This window comes from Camelus bactrianus, chromosome 20, assembly GCF_048773025.1.
Source record: "Camelus bactrianus isolate YW-2024 breed Bactrian camel chromosome 20, ASM4877302v1, whole genome shotgun sequence".
NCBI lineage: Eukaryota > Metazoa > Chordata > Mammalia > Artiodactyla > Camelidae > Camelus > Camelus bactrianus.
Genome location: NC_133558.1, coordinates 34,380,887 through 34,397,925, shown reverse-complemented (window position 1 = coordinate 34,397,925; position 17,039 = coordinate 34,380,887). Strand labels below are relative to the sequence as shown.

The 17,039-nt window shown below is 46.3% G+C and overlaps 1 long non-coding RNA gene across 1 annotated transcript; it reads right to left on the bottom strand.

The window, feature by feature from the left end:
• Window positions 1-204: 204 nt before the first annotated feature.
• Window positions 205-15,450, bottom strand: LOC123613914 (uncharacterized). Its single transcript, XR_006721343.2, has 2 exons — window positions 13,375-15,450; window positions 205-2,098 (listed from the first exon to the last, which is right to left on the bottom strand). It is a non-coding gene; the product is annotated as an uncharacterized LOC123613914 (long non-coding RNA).
• Window positions 15,451-17,039: the final 1,589 nt, after the last annotated feature.

Sequence of the window (17,039 nt, the reverse complement as noted above, 5' to 3'; positions counted from 1 at the left end):
ACCCCCAACACCAGGCACACATCTAACTCTTGGGGAAGCCCCATCACACTGCAGACCTGGGGAGGCAGAGCGAGCTGGCCAACATCCCACCCGCTACTCCTGGTTTGCACCAGTGTGCTGTATTTAAGGAGGTACGCAGAAATAATCTAACCAGAGTTCACATGACCTCATACTTCATGTTTAGAATATAAGACAAAGAAGTGATCATTTATTAAATATATTTTTTATTGAACACCAGCTTAGTTTTAGGAACATTTCAGGCACACTGTCAAAAATAAAAACTCTTAAAAGTTGATGATGCACCCAGCACTAGTTTTATACCTTTACATGTGTTTTCATTTCATTCTCATGAAAACCCTATGAGGTGGGTACTATTATTAATATCCCCATCCTATAGATGAGGAAACCCAGGCCCAGAGAGGTCAAGCAATTTGCCCAGAGGGGCAGAGCTACTGAGGGGTGAGGGTTCTGGGATTTGAGCCCAGGTGGTCTGACTGCAGCGCCTATGTCTACACTCCACACCTTTGGAACACACACACTATGGCCTTCATGTACCTAGGAGGACATGTGGTTATGGAGTGGCCTCTTGACAGTGTTCATAAATGCCTTTGCAGGCAATATGTTTCTTAAAAGTGATAAGATCAGTCTCATGTATGAAGTATTCATTTTTTAGTGAAACTTACTATACACTGGTAACACATACAAGGATGAAGGTGTGCTACATGAGAGTAGAATTAATAGTTGGAATATAAAATTACCCTGTAATGAGGTTTTATTTATTTTTTGAGTTTTTCTATTTAAAAACATTTTTTTGGTCTTTCTCTTCCACACGAGTGCCTGTGGACACAACATTGTCTTTAAGTTGTTGTGTGTCCAACAGCAAACCAACACCACCATCTCTTGAGGGCTTCTACATAGCTCTTTAGAAACACGATCTCTTTAAGTCCTTAAATCAACTTTCAGTATTCTTGTCCCCATTTTACAGATGAGGAAACTAAGGTTTATACAGTGTTAACTGAGGCTCAGGAAGGATATATCAGAGCTAATAAATGAGAGAGGTGGGATTCAAGCCTGGGTCTCCCTGACCCCGAGGCACATGCAGATAAGCCCTGCGCCTCCCCGTGTGGAAACTTGGTGGTCTCGACGTCACCGGACCACATCTGTGTCAGAACACAGCATACACACACAGGCTTCCGGAGTTCAGACAACAAACGTAAGTGAGCACTAGCTAAGTCCTGGGCTCACTCCTAGGTACACTGTGAAAGACACAAATTTTGAAAGAGAAATTGGAAGGCAGGTGAGGATGTTCTCCCCTTAATAACAGGTAAATAATAAATCATTGAGAACTTTCTGACTCCTTTACATGTGTTCTCGTTCCATTCCACAGAAAACCATATGTGGCAGGGCCCAGGATTATTTTTAGCCCCATTCTGCAGATGGGAAACTGAGTCACATGTGTATTTCTTAGCAGATAGCTATCTTTGGGCTGACTGGGTCAGCAGAGCCTTATTGGTACCCAGCGGGCTGGGTAAAGGAATTACGTCTTGAACTAACCATGCTCTGATTTGCAATTCCATTGAACTCTGCCATAGTCACACATCTAATTTTCTTAGACTGGTAGCCCCTTGTGAGCAGGAGCCCTGTCTTCTGGGGCTCATGCTTTTCTTCTGGGGGGCTCTGGGCTGAAACCCTTTCCATCCTAAAATCTTTACTCTGTATCAAGAGCACGTGCTTGGGTCTAGTCGTGGGTTTGCAGACACAGAGCTCTGGGTGTTGGGTGTGGAAATCTGGCTCCCGTTTGAACCCAAGGCTCCTTTTTCTCACTTCCTGCGAGCATGAGGGTGTGATAACAAAATCAGAGTCATCTTCTTAAGAGAAAGATTAGTAGGTAATTTCAGCCACAGGTGAATCTCTTCTGTTTCTCCAAAAACTGGGCTTTGCCAGCCCTGCTGGAGCTGGTTGAAGGGGACCAAACCTCTCAGGAAGACGGACTTGGTTCCGTTTGACCAGCCAGAGCAGGGGGCAGCTCCCGCGGGAGGTGACTGCGGCCTCCAGGGTGAGGACTCCTTGGTACCTCCCGAGCATCGCTGGTCCAAGCCTGTGACACAGAGAGAGTTGGCATGAGAGAGTCGGTTGAATCAGATCCCGGGAGCTTGCCTAGCCCAGAGCGTCCGGTCACAGGTTATCTAAGAACCACACGTAATTTGTATCTTGCGTGTGTGACTTTATTTTCTTTCTTAGATCCTTATTCTTTTTTTCTAACATGAACATTGTGGAAAACTAACATGAGATAGAATTATAGAATATGGGAAATGAAAGTATCCCACGATTCTCCCGCCTCCCATCTTCCAAAATAAATGTAACATTTTGGTGTATGTTTTTGGAATACCTTACATCTTGATTTTTCAAAAAAATTCAATTTTGCAATTTCTTATCCAAACATGGAATATTTATGAAAGAATAAATGTAACACATCTGTAAGTTATGACCCATAATGATGAAACCGATATGCACAACCAGCCATCTACCTTAGAATAAGAGTTGGTTAAACCAGTACTGTCGAAGCTTCCTGAATGCTTTCCCCAAAGTAGCTCTTTGGTTTCTCCTCAGAGGTAACTATTACTCTGAACTCTTCTTTTTTCTTATAATTTAAATGTTCTTCTTTATAGTTTTTACCATTTATGCATATATTCCTAGGTAATTTATTGCTTCTTTTTCAGTATAAATGGTATCATGCCATAGGTGGTCTTCTGTAACTTGGTATTTTCACTGAAAATGATAGTTGTAAGGTTTATCCACATCTGATGGCAGCTGTAGTTTATTAATTCTCACTATTTTATAGCTTTTTACTATGTGAGTTTATGTACAGTTTATTTGGTCATTCTTGAGTTGATAGGCATTGAGGTTGTTTGGTTTTGACAGATGGCCAGACTTGACTGGATGGTTGCTCAAGGGAGGAGGGGAAATCTTTGAATCTTGTAGATTTGAAAGGAGGAGTCTGGATTCCAGTGGGTAAGAACTTGTAGGTTGACCTTTCAAAGGAAAAGCAACGTTTACCAGTCCCAAACATCTGCGGTTGGGCCCAGAGATCTGTGTTAAAACTTGCCCTTCGGGGGCTTCTGATGCAGCTAAAGTTTGAGAACCAGTGGATGAGCAGAGGTACCCACTGGTTCCTCTGCATTTCTGGGAAAGTGAGGAGCTGATTAAGGAGACACTCCCCAGGAAGGTGGACTCGCTATGTTCATCATGTGTTTGAGCGGGTGGGGGAAGACGTAGGAAGAAAGGATATTCTGTTTTTTTTTCAAATTTTTACTTATTTCATAAAACTTACTTCATTTTGTTGTTTTTTAATGGAGGTACTGGGGATCGAGCCCAGGACCTCGTGTATGCTAAGCACGCACTCTACCACTGAGCTATACCTCCCTCTGCCCTGCAAAGGACATTTTGGATGATGCCAGGAAATGGTCCTTGGGTTGGGCTTTGCCTGCCCTTTTATTTCCTCTCCCTGATGAAGAGAAGTGCAACGGGGTGGGAAGCCTGTGGCCTTGGAGTCACACTTACCTGGGTTCAGACCCCACTGATGCTTCCTGGCTCTCTTGCTTTTAGGAGGTTAAACCTCAGTTTCTGCATCTGTACTACAGTGGAGCACACCTGCCTCGCTTACCTGTTGTAAGGGTCAGGAAAACAAGGGAAAGGCACCCAGCACTAAGTCCCTGGTGGGCACGAGGGACACTTTCAGGGGCCGTGGGAAAGTCCTACGGACAATTCCCATTGCTTCTGAGGCCAAAAGTTTCACTCGCTACTCCAGCCTGTCCTCCACGTCTCCCTTCCCTCAGCTGTGAGTCTTTTCATTTCGTCTCTGAAGTTTGTTGAAAGCACTGATCGGGAAAAGTGGTTTCCCCAGCCAAGTGGACCTCTGTCAGGTAGACCGCAGCTTGGGAGCACTGCCTGGAAAAATTAGACACCCCAGAAAGCAAAGTGCCGAACAAGACACCAAGAAGCGGCAGCGAGGTGCTGTGGCTGGGTTCTAGAACAGTTTTTGCAGAGCGATCTTGAAACATCTTTCTTGCTCAAAGTCCCCTCCTCCTTGCCAGCATCCCAGGGCTCTGCCCTAAGTATCTCACCTTCACTCTCTGCCTCCTCACTGTGACACAGGTGTCTTGCGGCTGCGGCTCATGACTCACCAGCTCTTCCTCCAGCTACCCTTGTCCTAGCCCGACCATCCTCCTGCTCCTCCTGGGGAGCAAGGGAGCAGGCAGTGGTGGGGGGCAGGGGAGGTCAGCCAGGTGGCCTGACATCAGGGTGGAAAAATCACGTGTGTGTCCAGCTCATCAGTCAAGCCTCTGGCAGTGCAATTTCTTCAACTCAGGACTCCGGACCTCATCATCTCTCTCCTCTTCTTTACTCACATCCTGCCCACCCACACAACAGACCCTCGATTTCTGGGCAGATGACATGAAATCAGTATCAGGGAAGGAAAAGGAAAACTGTCTTTGGAGCAGACGTAATTTAGAAAAGGGAAGGGTTTCTGCCCATTTTACAGACTTGAAGACTAACCAACGTTTGTAAAAGAAGGGCAGGAACTTTCTTTGGAAGACAGTTTACCATAATAATGCCCACATGGGAGACCTTATTCATTCAAGGCACCTCGATCTAAAGCAAGGGATTCTCAGCCTCAGTTTATTGACATTCCAGTGGGTCTCTGTGGTGGGGGCTGTCCTGTGCATTGCAGGGTGTTTGGCAGCATCTCTGGTCTGTGCCCACTAGATACCAGTCAGACCCCCCGGATGTGACAACCAGGGATGTCCCCAGACATTGCCAAATGTGCCCCGAGGGGCAAAATCACCTCCAGTCGAGACTTGCTGATCTAAAGCTGTTTCTGTATTCCAACCTGTAGCTGCCCCATCTTTAGTCATTCCCCCATGTTCTTCTAGACTCCCCTAACTCTCAAGGAATTCAGTTTGGCTTCCCCTGAAGGCCGTTAGGCACCAGTCTGAGGTCTGAAAGAGGCAGGTGGGGGGGTCGTTGTGTTGCTGCAGCCCGGGGAAGGGTTTGGCTCGTGATGCTGTGGGTGCTGTTGAGCCTTCACCTCTGGCCAGTCGGCCTGCATCTGCCGCCTGCTGTGCAAACGTGGCCGACCCTCCCTTCATCCTTCCCCTTCCTCCTCATGCCTCGTCCTGGCTTTGCTGCTTCTCGGTTCCATTTTACAGCTCCCTCCTGTGCATCTCAACACACATCCATCAAATCCCGCCTGTGTCTGTGGTTCTGCTTGAGAACTCGTAGTATAAACGTAATGCAGCCCCAGCTCTCATGGCACATGCACTCCCTTCACAAGAAGGAACTGGAGCTGTGGATGCACGAAGACCTCCTGGGGCTGGGCTTCAGTGAGAGATGGAGACCCTTCTCAGAGCCGGGGGAGCTGATGGCCAGAGCCTTGGGGGACCACAGTCTCCCCTCATGCTCTGGGCTTCCCCCCATTTGTCCATTTCCTTCCTGGTGTGGGTTCAGGCCCTTTAGAGTCAAGGCTGGGAACCAGGGGTTAAAGGAAGAGGGTAGAAGGGAACTTAACCCACTGGATGAGTGAATAACTATTTCAGCGCCTCAAGCCTTTTCTGCAAACAGCCTCACCCCGTGATGCTTTGCCACAGGGTTGTGATGTGAAGAGAAAAAGACAGCAGAGTAGGGTCAGAGGACTGGCTGTGTGACCCGAGGCTGGAGTCCCCTGAGCCTCACAGCACCTGCCCATCTGCAGCAAAAGCACTTTTAGATGCATGACCTGCCCTAGGCATGGATAATTATGAAAGAAAGTGATGCAGGCGGATAGGAAGGCATTGCAGTTCAGTTTGTTTGGTAGAAACATCTCATTTCAGGAGCAATATGAATGGAGGGAGGAGCTTGGAGGGCGAAGGCTGACCCTGTGACAAACCTTTGGGTGACATGGCCTCTCTGGACCTGAGGAGGGAGGTCTGGGAGGCTGGCCACCGGGAGGACTCCAGGATGATGATCAGTGTGCCTGACTCGGGATGAGGATGAAACATCGAGGGAAACCTGGGCGTGTGGGGGGCCCTGGACGGGATTCGGAGGCCCTCCCTTCCTCTGTGAGGGATGCCTGCTGGCACAAGGCCGGGGTGAGGCAGAAGGGACAGGTACTCTGGGTGGGACCTGGGGCGGCGGAGAGGCGCTCGCCGAAACCACACACTTCCTTACATTCCATAGCAAAGTAATCCGTATGGGGATATAAAGAAGTATGTGGCCTCGGGAAGCAGTCTTGGCCCCAGCCTGGTTTCTTTCATCGTCCAGATGCAGCCCTGCCTCTCAGCTGTGGGCCCCTCCCTCTCTCCTCCTCCTCCAGGTGGGAAAGCCTGGAGAGCGCGGTCCCCAGTACCCCCTTACATCCGTCCCATCATTCCCCCCAAACTATCTCGGAACACACCTGTTGTGAGGCATGGCGGTACTTTGGGGGACCCCAATCCTTCTACTGTTCAGAAATAAACGGCATGCAAGCTCCCCTGGCTTATTTTGGTGCCGTTAATAATCGATTGGACCTTTTATTATTACTATTAATTACTCTGCCTTGGCTTTGGTGTACCATAAGATTCTTTTTTAGTGTTTGGAATCCCATGAAGGATATTTAAAAATTAAAAAACAAAGCAAAACAGAGAGAGAATCCTACTAAGAAATATCGCGCACGTGCGCAGAGAACGACCTGGTTTAGAAACACGCCCTCAGGCGCACGTTGCCGGGTGGCAGCTGCGGGCGCAGCCTTCCAAGCGCCATTGTTCATTGTGGGAAGGATCTTTTTGTTCGTCTCTGCTCCCCGTGGCCCATCACCTGCCCTGCGATCTGTGAGGCCCGAGCCGCGGAAGAGTGAGGGACGCTGGCAGCTGCGGAGCCACCCGGAGTCCGGACGGGCCACCCGGGTTGGAGGGAAATGGGGTTCTCAGCTTCGGAGGACCTGATAACTCTGCCAGGAAACGGGGAGGATGCTACTGGAGGAACTGCACCCCCAAGGAAGGTCTGAGACTCACAGCACTGACCAGGGCAGTTAATGAAATCTAATCATAAAAGTAATAAGAATAAGAACAGATTTTTTTCTCTAATCATAAAAGTAATAAAAATAAGAACAGATATTTTTTTTTCTCAAATGTGTTCTCTGTGACGGATGATTTTCGGTTCTTTGACAAACTCCTTGAATCCTCACTACTCTAGCCGTAGCCGTGATTTTTCTCTGGTTTTACAGAGGTGGGTGGTAGAAACGAATTGGTGTACATATATGTAAATAGTAATCCTTTAAAAAACGTATCAGGCTGGAGGGGCAGACTTGCATCAATCCATAGAGAGAGGATTGGAAGGTAGGAGGTCAGAGGGAAGCAAGGGAGGAAAATGTCCATGGGTTTTACACTCTGTGAACATTTATTCCTCTGCAGCTGTGTACTTGGGGTGCTGCTGATGGTGGTAGCTTGGAAACCATACCTTTTCTCAGGAAAATAGGAAAATGTCCTAGGTGTCCTAGGCCCCCCAGTCAAAGTCTTTCTGGCTGATCTCAGGAATCATCCAATAGCTCATTGAATTTAATCCAGTGGCAGTGGATAAGCTTCTGCTGTGAAAACAGTTCTCCCCCAGAGTCAAGTGCAAGCTTCACACGAGGGAGAGTGTGGGGTTGCTCTTCCTCCCCCAAGAACTGGGGCTCATGGGGAGGGGAGTCAGGGGGGCAAGGAGAAGATAGATGTAGCTGTACCTTTGAGAAGATTAAAATGTCTCATCTCTTCTGGTGAACCAGGGCACAGAGAGCTGAGTAAAGGTTCATTTTAACTGCTCAATTCTGCAGATCAAGATCTCTAAGAGCGTGGCATGTACGTTTCAGGAGTGAGGGTTTCATAGACAAGAGAGACCGAGTTTTTTGGTCCCGAGAACTAGAAAGAACCAATTTTTAAGAAACCTGCCAGTCATAAGCTGGCATTTGGATGTAAATTATTTGGTCTTTTTGTCAAGCCCAACTTATATGGTCAAAAGATTATGTAAAAGTTCACTTCAAAATATTCAGGAAAAAAAACAACAATGTACTTAAATAATCAATTACTGGATCGCTTTTGAGTCTCATCCTACTTTCGCACGTCATCTAAGATGCCAGGAAAGAAATTCATAGGACAGATAAGGAAATGAAGTGAAGGGTAGGTTGGAAAAGCAAAACGAAACAAACAACCACCACAAAAATCAAAAGGTTTCAGAACAAGTGTAAATAGGAGGAAAATAGTCTAGGATGGAGAATATAAAGACATGTTTCTCTGAGTTTTGCATAGGGCAGAGGACATTGGTATAGCAGCTGGGTGTAGGTCCCCCCCCCCCCGATTATTTATTTATTTTCTTATCTGCCCAATCTTCTAACTTTGGCTGGTAGTGTTAGTATGGAGAATGGGAGGGATGGTGTGTTACCTGGCCACTGGTGTGCTCTGTGGTGTTGGTGACATCACCACCTCCCTCTCCCTCATTCCTGCAGTGGTTGTGTAACCCCATCTGCCCACCACAGGGAGGGTTGAAGATTAATGAGAGAACACATGTGAGGGTCTTGAGTTTCTTAGAAGAACAGGCTGATGGCCATATAAAATGTCACTCAACATGTTATTGAAAACAAGATTTATTTTCCCTGTCTTCTGCCCAGTAGTCAGAACAGTGGACCAAAAGCCCTTACCTTTCCCTTGTTCTTGAGAAGTAAGTTCCATTTAAAAGTATTTAGAACTTAGGTAACAGTCAAGATAACATCAACAGCATCAACCACAATTATAGTTCTTTCCTATTTCTTTCACCAAGCAGGGCAGTATTTGAACATCAGTGACTCAGACATGACCTTACAGAGAAGGGAGGATGGTGATTTCCCATTAACGGTCCTCAGAAAGGCTCTTGGGTTTGGGAAGAATCAAGGATGGGTTAAGCTAGGGAGAAGTCTGAATTATAGGCAATATAATCTTGAAGATGATTGGTGGCAGAGGGTTATAGGGAGGAAGAGCATGGCTTGGGCATCTGTGCGTTCTGGCTCTGTGATCCTGAGCAAGTTACTTAGCCTCTCTGAGTCTCAGTTTCCTCATCTGTAAAGTAACTATAATAATACTTCACTATAATTCAACGGGGGGCTTCAATGAGATAGATTTATGTAAAGTGCCATGAATATAGTATTAGAAGTCTAGTAAATGGTCTCTAATGCTCTTGCTACTCTTATTTAATATATACTTAATATTAATTAATATTAATAGGCAACTGAAACTACCCACTGCATGGAGGTCCTTATATTTGACCCACGTTAAAAAGCTTCATTCACATAACAGTCATGCAAGGAGTGGTTCTAAGATACTTAGGAAAACTTAACTATGACCAAAACTATTTCTTTTTAAAAAAGATTTTATTTATTTATTATTGTATTAATAAATACTTAATTTTTTTTTTTTTGGTGGGGAGGATAGATAATTAGGTTTATTTACTTTTAGAGGAGGTACTAGGGATTGAACCCAGGACCTCATCCTGCTAAGCATGTGCTCTACCACTTGAACTATACCCTTCCCCCCATCAAAACTATTTCTTTCACAATTTTTGTTCCCTCTTTAAAAAAAAAAATAACAATTTTTAATATTTTCATATGTTTGAAAAAGATTTGTTAAAAGGGAAGAGATTCATCAGTATCATTTTCTGACGAGAATCCTTAGAGGTTCTGAATACCCAGGGGTCCAGTCTCATTTTCAGGACCTTTATGAAAAAATATATTTGATAAGATGCTCTGACTGTCCCCTTATTGACCACAAGGCCTTGCCCTCTGATGACAGAGCTGGCCTTAGTCAATCGGCCCTTTGCTGGATGAGGAAAGGAAGGCAGGACTCTGTGGGAAAACCGCCTGTATCTCACCCTCTGAATTTCAAATATAGGCTTGTTAGCCCTCCCTATCCCTTCTCTGCCCCCTGGTCAGGGCCGATAATAGTTTCTTAAAAAGCAATCAAAATTGCACGCTTTCCTGGGGATTCGGGCCCTTCTAGTGTCTGCAGGAGGAGCGGTGCGCACAGACGCATCCTTCTGGACGCTGAGCACTTGTGACCTTCTGTGCTGGCGTCAGTGGCTGCTGGTGTTCTTGGTGGCTGTCCATGAAACAGAAGCTGTTCTGGAGCTCACTGAGGCACAAGCCAGATTATCTGGGGCTTACCATCACCTGGCTGAGGAGGCAGGCAATAAAGCAGCGGCCCCTCCTTTTAAGGCAAGCCTGGGTTCTATGTTGGGATAGAACCTTATTTTTCCTAAGGCTCCGCCAGACGTCTTGCTATTTTTAGAGGACCGGTCAGTTCTGAGTGTTGATTCAATCATGGGCATCAGTCCCATTTCAACTTCCCAGAGGCAGCCAAGAGCAAGGCCAGCTCCCAAAGCCCACCCTGTCTCCCTGCGGGCACCTTGCCACCTCTCTCGGAAGAGGTGAGTTTGGGTGGCATTTTACCATCACTGTTGTCCTTGCTCTGCTTCTCATCAGAGCTGGAGAGCTGAGCCGGGACTTTGGGGGAGGATGGGGCAAGGGGACGAGAGGGAGCCAACATTATACTAAGCCATTTACTTATTTATGCTTCCAGCAGGTTAGATAATTTGGAGGCACAGAGTGGTTAAGAAACTTGCCCAGATCACACAGCTGATAAATGGCTGCCCTAGGACTGGAAGTACCTCTCTAACCCAAAGTGCACATTCATTCTAATACGCCGTGGTTCCCAACCTTGCCTGATCCTAGTGCCACCGAGGCTCTTGTTAAAGCTTCTGTTCCCTGTAGTCCACCTCAGAGCCACAGAATCAGAACCTGCACGGGAACGACCGGGTAGCCACATTTTTAACGAGCACTCCTAGGTGATTTCTATGCTCAGCAAATTTGGGAAAGAACAGATCTAGGAGAGTTGTTTTCAAACTTGAGTGAATGTTAAAATCACTTAAGAGCTTGTTAAAATGCAGATTCTTCTGACGTACTCTCAAAGATGCTGAAAGAAGCCATGTGGGCCAGGGTTCAGGAATCTGCATTTGTTTTTGCAACCAGTCCCAATTTATTCTGTTGCTGGTGGGCAGAGGGCTTTGAAAAACACTGACCTAATAATAAACAAGACAGAGAGACGTGGATGCTAAAATGATGAAATCATTAATACTGGAAAGAACTCACTTTACAGCAGGCCGAGGAAAATGATTTAATTTGGATTAAAGGAAGAATTTCTGCAAACGTGATGACAAATGATTAGACCAGAAATGGGCGACCCCTTTCCACAACGTGAGCAGTTCACGTATTAGTAACAGAAAGGAGAGAAGGCACTGTTGTCCACGCCTGACCAGTGATATCGTCTCTTTTCCATGTTCCCTGTTCTCAGCTTCTGCTTCGAATGTTCTTTTCCCTTTGCCCATCTTCACTAGTTAAAATTTCTCTCTTTAAGGCTCAGTTCAAAAGACATTTTCCCCACAAAGTTTTCTCCCAACTGCCCCTCTTCCTCCTTCGTTCCTATTGTTTGTACCTGTCCTTAGGCACACCTCACATCTTAACTTGCTGTTGGACTCCTTGTGTACCTGTAACGCACACGTTTCCTTTCAAAGAGGGCTGGGACCTGACTGCGCCGTTTTTGACTTACTGCATGCAGGAGCTGTTCTCAGCACCATAATAAGTCACTTCTACTAAATATTCCCCATTTTGCAGATGAGGGATGTAAGGCGCTAACTGAGAAGTGGCTGTTTGTGGAAGGGTCTCTTTTAGAAGCGATGGCCCTGCTGGTGACCAGAGTCACAGCTGTAAGGAGATCTGAGCTCTGTGTGTTACAGGAAACAGCATTTAAAAATAATCCGAACCTTCTTAATTTGGTGTCTCAGAGTCACCTGGAAGGCTGGCTCAAACCCAGAGTGCCGGACCCACCCCCAGAGTGTCTGATTCAGTAGGTCTGGGGTGGGATCCAAGACTTGGCGTTTCTAACAGGCTCCCAGGTGATTCTGATGTCGCTGGTCTGGGAACCACACTGTGAGAACCACTGCTCTAGTTCAAGGTTTCTGATGCTGAACAATTCAAGGGTGAGGAATCGGCCCTTACATCCGCTCAGGATGTGAAAGCCCTAAAATTCCTAAAAATGAGGTGGCGAGAAAGAAGGAAAGCCACACAGAAGCCAGGAAGCTGTGAGCCCTGTTCAAGGTTGTGGTGATAGGAGCTTTTATCAGTAAGGGTGAGGACAGACAGACAGACAACTCTCCAAAGCGGGGAGCCCTGTCCGTGAAGTTACTAAAAGTTAGTAAGAGTTTTCAGCGTGAGGGGTTGCACACAGCTAGGGAAGCATCCCTTTGGCTCCTGACTCTTACCAGTAAAGCTTAAATGGGGTTTGGTGACAAACGGGCATGGGATGAGGTAAACGTTTTTCTTGACAAGAGAGCTCAGCAGCGGGTCCACTGACTCACTCACCTCCTATCATGTTTGCAGAGGGATCATAATGAAAATACAATATAACAATAATACAGGATTGTGATAAAGCTTTGTAACTCCAAAATCTCTTACTACTTTTTTTTTTTTTTAAAAATATACCTATTAAATTGAGTGAGAATTAAGAGTTGCTTAAGATCCTGGGAACACATTAGAGAATCTGGTTCTTGTCCTAGTTTTCCAAAGAAATACATTGCTCAGGGACTTAGTTTCTTAGTTTTTTAAAAAGATGTGACACTTCACATTGTCCTAGTGGGGACGTCTGTGGGGTCATCGGAAGAAGCTACTCCCATTTCAGTGATTGTGTATTTGAGATAGACGATGTATTAGAAATAAATTCCTTTGAGGTGCTTGGGAGAAAATTTCAACATGTATTCAAAATATTCAAGGCACTGACAGGGCAAGCCGCGAGTTCAAGGTCATGTGCTGGTCCAAATCTCATCCATCACTCCCCAAACCTGAGCCCTTCTGTAGGTCATGGACCAGCCCCTAGGCGACTATGAAATCTGTACCTGCTTTGAGATGTCCTTCCCATCCCTCTGTCTTCCAGACCAACCCTCCTGCCCCTCTGCCTTTGCTCCCAGCCCCCGCACAAGGAATCCAGTTCTTGGTCACGACCAGCCGACAAGTCATTCCCACACCCCAGTCATGCGGGCTGGGCGATTCCTCTCGCCCACTTGCCCTCGCCTAACTCTGCCTGATGGATCTGGGTTCCAGCGGTGCATCCCCGCCTGTTTGGGGATGCTGAATGTGGAGCTTCACCTGCTCCTGTAGGCGCGGTGCTGGCTTCAGATGACAGAAGCAGATTGCCCGCAGGGCTTCCCCAACATGCACAAAGAAAGACAGACAGATGGCAAGGCAGGAATGGCCAGAGGACAATGAGAGGAGAAAGCCCCTCGTGGGAGCAGCTGGGTACATACCTGGGGAGGAGTTGCAGGACCGGTCCCTCCTCCTCCGTGTGCATTCTTCCCTGGCGGGTTTCAGCCCCATTGAGGTGTTTGGAGTGTGGATTTTTTTTTCCCAGAGCTAGCAGTGTTGGCTTGCATTTCTATGCCTTCCTGTCAGAATTCTCTCAAGGAAACAGCAGCTGGTGAGCTCAGAAATGTCAGTCAGAATCTTGGCCTAGTTTGGGGCCTTGAAGATTCTTATGGAAAGTTAAAAAGGTTTCTGGGCCAGTGTCTCCTCTGGGTTTTCCCTCTCCCGGTTCTCACCTTTTCCATCTTCTATTTTTCTTTTTTTCATTTTTACCTCAGTAGCTAGCTGCTTAAATTGCCTGCCTGTGTCTTTCTGATGGTCCACCCTTGGGTACGGCTCTGTCTCCTCTCCCTGCTCAGCCTAACAGCCTGGTGATTTTCTGAGCCTTTAGCTAGCCCTGGTGCACAAATTACTTATTTTGCCTCCTTGCCCGTTCCCTTTTCCTGTTTCCTCCCTGTCTTTTCACTCCTGTCCTTTTAATCGCCATCCTTGTGGTCACACAGAGAGATCGCCTTTGTCTCTTGCTGAAGGGCGTCCCCATCCCGATGGTCGGTCATTGCTCTCTCTCTCTGTGTCCGGTCCATTCCTTGGTTCATCCCTTTAGTTCTGTCCCCCTTTCTAGCTTTACCTCTCCTTGGATCCTGCCCAGATGTGACCTCGCTTCAGACCTCCGCTCCTGGGCCGCCCCCTCCTCTCCTCCCACTCCTGGCCTCCGCCTTCCCGGTCTCTGCTCTGGGAAGGCAAGCCTCCTCCTTTTGTACCCTCCGCCCTCCGCCCACCCCCAGCACGCTCTCCCACCTGTCTGTGTCTTTTAAGGGCCTTGGTCATGTCCATGCCTTCTGTCCACCTCAATCACCGCACTGACGGGCCTCCGAGAGCTGTTAAATGACACCTCTTCAGCTGTCCCCTCGCAAGGAGAAATGCCCTTGGCTAAATCCTCTCTCAGATAGGCAAATCTACTTCCATGCTTCTGTCTGTGGAATCCACTGAAGTGAGGCCTGTATTATTTTAAAGAGTAAGAACATTTTTTTCCCCCAAGCGACTTGATCCTCATCTTTTGACACTGGGCCTCTTTTAGGTTACGTCCATATATACCACCTCAGATGCAGTCTTTTTAGCTTGTCTGTAACTTATTTTGGCCATTTTTCAAATAGAAGGGCGGTAGCAGTGGGATTATGGAACATGTGGCCAGCTGGGGACTCGACTGGATGCTCAGGCATGTCCATTTAGTCTGTGTGCCTGCCAAACCGCAGCCTAATGTGGTCGGCACTGGAAATACAAGGAAGTTTCCATACTCCCTGACTTGAGAGCATTAAACAGGTTCTTTTGGGGATAAAACCTGTATCTGGAAAAATATACCAAAAAAAAAAAAAAAAAAAAGAATATGATAATTGCAAACTGATAGTACGGAAAATAAGAGCTCTTGGTATTCAGAAACGGGGATGGATGAGTGGTGGACCAGGTTGTGAAAGCTTCATGAAGGATGTTGGGTTTCACCTGGGTCCTGAAGTTAGTCGGGAGGGGCTTACATACCTGGGAGGTGAGGGAAGGGCCTTGCCAGATGGGTGAACACTTGAGCAAGGCATGGGAGCAGGAATGTATGTTCAGGAAATCCTAATTAACCTGTGGCCAGATCCCGTGCTTTGTAAGGGGTCAGCCTGGGAAAGGCGTTGGACATAAGGCAGATGTTTTGAGAAAACAGTCTCCTAGTAGGTGATCTCAGTTTTTTAAAAAGAGTTCCTTTAGACCACACATTTATAAGTGACTTAATTGTGTGTGTGTGTGTTTTTGGGGTGGTAATTAGGTTTCTTTATTTTATTTCTTTATTTTTATTTTTTAACAGAGGTACTGGGGATTGAACCCAGGACCTCATGCCCGCTAAGCACACACTCTCCCACTGAGCTATACCCACCCCCCGTAGGTAACTTAATTTAAAAAATAAAAAAGAATACACGCTATAGTTTACATGATGTTTACAACCTAAATGGATGTAGAGTCTTTGAGAATTATCAGCTGGAAAACTACGGTCTGAAATCTGTTGCTATTGAATATATTAAACTAGTAACAATATTAAAATATTAAAGTTCTGTTTTTTCTTTAATTCTGGTGTTTGGTATTGAAGGTCTGCTGTTATAAATGTAGAAAACTGCTCATCCTACTCACCCCAGACTGTCCCCAGTTCTGTCTCTTCTGTGGGCCTGACCCACACTCCGCTTAACCCCAACCTTTCCCCTTGCTGAAGGCTCCGATCCCAACTTGGCTGGACTGTGCATTTGTTATAGGTCTTTATGCACTTTAACGTGTCATCATACTGTTTTGAAATTTGTCATGTATATATGTGTGTGTGTGTGTGTGTGTGTGTGTGTGTGTGCAAATCTTGAATTGAAAAGGCTGTAAACTCCTGAAGTTTATACTTATTTTGACGTTTTCTCTTGTCTCCACACAATATAAGGCACACAGTGGGCTCCTAAAGTGTTTGTAAATCAAACTGGATAAAAAGGTTTGCTCAAACTCTACAACAAAATATAAACCCCCACCCCCGCTGCTGCTAGGAGGCACGCATCTTTTTCAGCGCTGCATCAATCCTTTAGCCCTTCTGAGATTTATCTAGAAAGAGGGAGGTGACCTTAATTTAATGACTTGTCTGGATACAGGGTAATGCTTCACATTTTCAAACCACATTTTCTTGTGAGCTTCAAGGACTATTTGGAGTAGGTGAGTCAGAGAGGTATTGATGTTTGAATTTAGAAGATGAGATGTCAGAGGTACAGAGAGAAGAGGGGACTTGCTGGAGGCTACATGGCTAGTTACTGGCTGGTGGGAAATCCAAGCCTTAAGACTCCTGATAAATTTTTTTTTAACCTTAGCATGTTTTAGGTAAGAACGCACCTAAATTCTGACTTCCCTGATAAAGAGCTACTTTCATTTTCCCTAAAGTGTTGTTTAAACCAGGTTGGGTTTTTGTTTTTGTTTTAAATTGAGGTATAGTTGATTTACAATGTTAGTTTCTGGTGTACAGCACAGTGATTCAGTTATACATATATATTCTTTTTAATTATAAGTTATTACAAGAAATTGAATATAGTTCCCTGTGCTCTATAGTAGGACTTTTTTTTTTTCTTTTTAAAAACTTGTTTATCTATTTTATATATATTAGTTAAGACCTTGTTTTTTAACGGGGCAAATTGATGGGCGAGGTAGAAATGGGTGTGAGGGGTGGAGGCTCTTTTCCTGAGGTCCTTCCCAATGAGGTGCTCTTCCCTGTGCAAATCTCCAGAACCCAGGAAAAGGGTAAAACGAGAGCTAGTCTGAGTAAGGTTTTCCTCAGGAGTAATCTTCAGAATAATGTCACTTGGTTGCCTCGTTTGATGTGTGGGAACCCAAGGCCCAGGTTAGCACAGAGACTTGTCCTCATTCCCCAGCCCGGCGGCTCCCGCCCCCAGGGCCGTGCTCTTGTCACTCGTTACCAACAGCAGCCCTTTGAGGAGCCTTATTCCCATCAGGGCGACCCTGGGACAGGGCAGTGGTGGTGGGAGGGATACCGAGGCTGACTTCTTCGTGGCTGCAGGCCGCCTCTTAGAGCCCTCCAACAGTGAGCAGAAACCGGGGG